This window comes from Empidonax traillii, unplaced genomic scaffold (genome assembly GCF_003031625.1).
Source record: "Empidonax traillii isolate 1590-97213 ecotype Southwest subspecies unplaced genomic scaffold, ASM303162v1 scaffold247:size2371522, whole genome shotgun sequence".
Classification (NCBI taxonomy): Eukaryota; Metazoa; Chordata; class Aves; order Passeriformes; family Tyrannidae; genus Empidonax; species Empidonax traillii.
The window spans coordinates 940,963-946,962 of record NW_020955440.1 but is presented as its reverse complement, the minus strand read 5'-3'; the positions used below and the strand labels follow the sequence as shown (position 1 = coordinate 946,962).

The 6,000-nt window shown below is 41.3% G+C and overlaps 1 long non-coding RNA gene across 1 annotated transcript; it reads right to left on the bottom strand.

The window, feature by feature from the left end:
- Positions 1 to 2,063: 2,063 nt before the first annotated feature.
- LOC114059903 lies at positions 2,064 to 3,985 on the bottom strand. The gene is made up of 2 exons (XR_003571762.1): positions 3,717 to 3,985; positions 2,064 to 2,961 (listed from the first exon to the last, which is right to left on the bottom strand). It is a non-coding gene; the product is annotated as an uncharacterized LOC114059903 (long non-coding RNA).
- Positions 3,986 to 6,000: the final 2,015 nt, after the last annotated feature.

Sequence of the window (6,000 nt, the reverse complement as noted above, 5' to 3'; positions counted from 1 at the left end):
ACCTTCTGACTAAGGCCTCATCTGGAGCACTCAGTGCCACCATTGGGATGCAGGCAGACTCCTCCCAGCTGGTGTGCTGCTGATTCAGTGATTACAGGAGCAGCACCCATTGCCAACTGTTTTGTGGATTAGATTCACAGAAATTGTCATGCCAGAACAGGCCGCTGGTCCATCTAGTGGCAAATGTAAGATTTTTTAGAGAAAGACATAAAAGGCTTGTAATGAATCCAGTTAGTCAATATTGTACCAGTGGAGGATATTTCTCCCTGATCTCAGCTGATTATCAGATTATGTACCCTGAAGCATAAGGACTGATAGCCCTTGTCATTTCAGTGTATCCGGAGTAGCTGCAGATGCTCTGTTTATTCATATTTATGTTTAGAAACAAATTCAACTCATATAAAAGAATGTGCATCTCCTCTAGTTTCAGCGGAGTCAAACTAGCTGTGAATCAGATAAATTTATTGATTAAAGACATGTCTTTGAACATGGAGGAATTATGTCAAGCTTTGGGGTCTTTTTTCCATACCAGGAAACAGATCAGTTTCTACAGAACAGTACTGCTTAGATTGCAGTATTCTTAAGCAGATTTTTTTCAGTGTGGGCACAGCAATTTAAAAAAAAATAACAAAACCAAACAGCTGACTTTTTCTGAGGTAGACTTTACTCAGGAGCAGGATCAATCTTAGGAAAGTAAACCTCAAGTGCCTACTATAATATTGATATGTACCTCAGACTTCAGTGGTTTTTAATGCATTTTTAATGAAGAAACACTTTTTAGAAACACAGTCAGTCCCTTCAAACTATTGCTGTGGTATTTTGTGCTGTATTCACCTGGCCCTAAAAAGTAACACAGTACAAACGATGGTAGGTATAAATCCTCACAAAATCCCAATATTTATTATGAATGTGACTTCCATTTGTGAGAAGAGAGCGTGTATGTGAGTGTCTATGTGTGTTTGTGCATTAAAGGTCTGGCATCAACCTAGTCTGCTGTTTACTATGAGAAGTTGCTGAAAGTTATACACGGGGACCAGTTTCTCTGATGAATTTAGCCAGTTCAGTGTGACCCACTGGCTAGAGTGTGGGTACATAATTCATCCTGCAGGTTTCTCCTAGATTTTACTGTGATTGTTACTTTGAGTATTCACTGATTTACAAATTAAGACCAGTAGTAATCACCTAAACCTCATGATTATGTATCTGCTCCCTTATGAGTACTCACTAAAGTCATCTAGGGGCTTTCAGGAGAAGCACATATACCATATTTGTTGCTATTTTGGAATAATATCTATTTGTAAAAGTTGTGCATAGCATGGTTTTGGCATTACTGACATATTCATTTTTTAAAAGGTAGAGAGGCAACAGGAAAGGTGCTGTATGAATCAGAAGATGAAGTGTTTGCTATAGAAACTACTTCTCATGCAATTAATAGTGAAACATTTGCTAATATCTGGTGAACACCTGCATATACTATTCCTAAGAATAACATTTAACTCCAGTTTCTCCAGAAGAAACATTACAGAGCCATGCCTCTTTCCTATGATGTGGTACATTTGAAAATAAAACAAGAATGTAGTGCTTGGAAGAGTTCCTAAAGCTTTCCCTATTAATTTGCCTTTCTTTAATGCCTCTGAGTTCATTCCCTGATATGTCATTGTGTTGCAATGCTTTTCTGCAGCTGTCCTTCCCGCCTTCACGCAGGGCTTAAGTGACACACGTCATCCAAGGCCCCATGGGGGGTTTAAGGTGGTCAATTACTGCAAATTAAGCCTAAAAGCTGGAGATACACAAGAACAACCCACCACAGCCTAACCATGGGGGGAGAGGGAATTTTGTCTTTTTGGAGGTTTAGACACACTTTCCATTGGTGTTGCGCTGGGACAGTAATCAATGTCTGATTGCCCTTGCAGTCTATGACTTAGAAGCCTATCTGTCTACTCTAAAAATTGGATGAACAATCAAAATGTGGACTGAAAATCAAAACTGAAGCAGGATGCTGTCTATCTTCTTCTCACAAGCATTCGTCTTCATATGCTTTCTGGATATTTCAAAGTGCTTTGGCACCTATTATTCTGAAATGTTTGTTTCAGCTCTGGCAGTGAATGAAAAGTCATCAAATACAGTATTATATTGACATTTAGGTGCATGCCATCTCTATTAGTAGTTCTTCTCTACTCATTTCCATGAACATAAAAGTTGAGAAGTTGAGCCTTAGTTTCTGACTTACGTACTGCCTGTTCCAAGCACAAGGAATTTTGTAAAGGACAAACTGCAGGAAATGAATTCTGAGCAGAGTGCCAGTAAAGCTACTGAGGTGACTCCAGACGCTAATTTGTCCCACCATATCTAGTTTGAATTTTTGACTATTTACAAAGGAGTTGGCTGAAAAAGCCCTTGGCTTGAGTGTGTCTAAAGTTCAGTTTATTTTTACTGACTCGGGTCCTGCAGAACTCCTAAGGATTGCAGGCACCAGACAGCCGTGTTTAGCCTTGCCTGTTACAGTAACGTCAAGGAAACCTGTCATAACTGGCAAGCCTTCTAAAAACATGAGTGCTTATGGATTACAAAAGGAGAAAACAGGCAGATTAAAATAAACTGTTACTAGACAGAAAGACACCCACCCTTTTCCCCTATAACTTCTTAAAAAAAGCCCCAGGGATTTCCTTTGATCAGACTTTAAGGTGAGAGCAGATCTCCTGGAAATTATCTTCAAGCTAACAAAATAGTGATAAGCAAGGGAGGAAACGGAGCCAAGATATGTCATGTTCGTCAAAAGAAAAACTCTAGCGATTCTGACGAACTCTTCTAAGATCTTCCAGAGAGGACATTGCAGAAAAAGCTTAGCTGAGCCCTGAACAGGATTTCCATTCTTGCACTGTTGGTCTGTTTGTGTGACTTGGGATCTGGGTTTCTCTGGAGGAGGTGCAGAGAGACTTGAAAATTCAGCCACCTTTGATGCTGAAAGAGAGTCAAAGTATAGAATGGAGGTGGAAAAACAAAGAAACAAAACAAAACAAATCCCAAACCAACCAGACCTCCCCCACCACAAAAAAAAGAAAAAAAAAAAAAAAAAAAAAAAAAAAAAAAAAAAAAAAAAAAAAAAAAAAAAAAAAAAAAAAAAAAAAAAAAAAAAACAAAAACAAAACAAAACAAAAAAAAAACTCACCCAACAAAAAAACACCCAAACCTCTCTCTCACTATTGATCTCTATCAAGGAGTTGAGCCACTGAGTGATTTCAAGGCCAATATGTGCTTAAATCCAGATTTCTTGAGACGCTATGAGAATGAGCTTCCCAGGGTAATAGCTCATACTATGGGAAAAAAGGCCACAAAACCCACAAAAGTTGGGGAGAATTTAGTCCATGATGCTACACTAGCATGCATCACTTTACCCGGCTGCTGTAAACCTAACCTCACCAACTAGTTGACAGAGCATTGCTCCATCAGCCTGCAGCCAACAGGAGATGGAAAGTTTCCCTGGCACAGGAGGAGCAGCCAGCTTTGTTACCAAAATGGGAGTCACCTCCAAGAGCAAGTAATCCCATCCTTGAAAAGGTGACCAAGAAAAATGGGATGAAGCACCTTCGTGGAATCCCTCCCTCTTTATGTTGACTACAAGAGAATCACAAGTAATGTTTTTTGTCTCTTTTTCTCATCTTTGTATTCCTAAAATCTGTTTCTGGTCAAACAACTAAAGTAAAATGGGTTATTACCTCTGCAGATGCCAAGGCTGTGGTGCAGATAAGAAGAGGACTCCATTGTCTTGTTGTCTTATTGGTCAGGGCTCCTCCACCCAGCTATATTTAGAGTGGAGAAGCCCAACAGCACAAACAGGATTTATGTGTGCAGTTATCTTGTTTGCCTGGATTTTTAGTAGCAGCAAATTGCTTGACAGGACATTCAGAGGAAGGTGAAAACAAACAGTCTTCCATCTGGAGTTTCTCTGCTAATACAGGTTTTTTTAACCTGAGAATCCGGAGTAATCTAAAGTCACACGGAGAAAAGGTCGGAAGTGGTCACTGCTCTGAAAGAAATGGATGCTTGTAAGCTGCTCATCAGTAAGGACTTCTGCTTAGCATGTGATTTCCACACAGTGCAGTGTTGTCTTAGCTGTGCTGGATATAATGCTTAGATTATAACTACAAAACAGACAGTAAAAGGACTTTCTATTTGAACTTGGGGTGGATATGTGAAGGATAACTCAGGTCTTACCTGCTGTATTCAGGGTAAGAAAGAGTAAATGCAAGTAAGAAGCAGTGTGCATTGCACATCAACTCGGAACATTTTGATTTTTTTATTTGCTGCTGGCTAGTGCCTAACAACAATGTCCTGAAACCATCTAAAAGACAGGGAAACATTCCTGCATGTAGTTTGTCATGTGTCCTGAGCATCAGGGTCCCTTTGGATGCTGTTGGTGTTCAGGAGATGACCTGGCCCTTTCAAAGCTTGCTGTTTACTGAGTCTGATGCCCATCTGTATTTGTGAATTTACATCCTAAAGTCACTGCCACTCTTGCTTAAAAATGTTTTTCTCAAATTCCACGCAATGTCTTGCAGCTGCTGGATCTTGGGATAAGGTAAAGAGGGACATTTTAATGGTGCCATTTATGTACTCTTTGAATGTTACATCAGTCTTTGGCTTTGCTTCCTCTAAGTTGGCAGCAGGATTGTTTTGCTTATTCTTGATTTCTTCCAGGCCTTTACAAGGCACTGAGTCTGGGCTGCCAAGGAAGGTAGGAGAGGGAAGTCACTGAGAGTTGTCATAGTCCTTGGCATGGTGCCCCTTGGATCCATCACCACTTCAGAGCAGGAGCAAAAAGGCAGCACAAGCAGCATTGAGCACCAGAGGAAGAAGTGAAACAGGCCCCCTTGCCCAGCCAAGCACCACAGGTAAGTTAGAAAATGAGAGCAGTCCTCACTTCCCTTCACAATCTGATGGCCTGCACAGACATCTTGCAGCTCTTGGTTGTCCAGTTTTGTGTCCCCCTCACATTGCTACTTCCTTGCCCTTTAGACCTTCCTCTGTCCTCTCCCATACCATCCCTGCCAGCTGGCCCCAGGCAATTCAAACAAGAGGCTTGGGGCAGACAGCCTCTCCCTGTCCAGGTGCAATGTGGCTGCTGTTCCCTCACCTTTCCTAGCCAGCCATCACGCCCACATCCAACTGCCGCTAAGCAAAGCAGCTCGAAGCCAGCAGATTTGCATACATCTGTGCCAACTTTCTGTGAGGTCTGAGAGGCTGAGTTTCACTTTGTGTTTCGGGTTAATGTGGAGCCAGACAGTGGAGAGTATCAGTAAGTCCGCAGAAGTTTAATCACTTCTGCTTACCAGTTTGGGTATTCCACTGTCGGAAAAGTCACTGACTGCTTATATTAAAAAGTTCCCTTTAGTGAGACTAAAATTATTGTCAAGACTTTGCTGCTTTTGGCACTGATACCTGTGAGGGAAGTCTCTGTGGTTGTTTAGTCTGCAGAAGAAATGACCAAGGTGGTGGTGAGAGTGGAGCGGGGAGGGGGTGGATACAGTACAAGTTTTCAAATAGGATAAATATTGCAACCTAGGAGAGGGGTGTGCTCCCCATATCCTTGAAGAATAAGACAAAATGGAAGTGGCTTAAATTATCACTACAGAAATTTTGCTTAGGTACTAGATAGAGCTTTGTCATGGTAAATATGATAGAGCAGCTATAGAACTGTTTATCAGGGAAAGTTGAGTAGTCTCTATCATACTGCCAGAACAGGAAGTAGCAGAAGTCCAGAACAGATTAGATCAGTATCTGACTGTTGGAACAGGCAGATGGACCTAGGGACCTTTCAAGGTCACTTCCAGGCCTGTTTTCTCTGACACATTTATAATAAGTAGTACCAAGAAACTTCAATCAATTCAGTTTTGGAGGCTGTATTAGGATGGGTATTAGAAGAACACAGAGAGTCAACAGAGATGAGATAAAACAAGCCTGGGGGAAGAGGAAGGCAGAGAGAGGGGAGCCAGGTTTCCC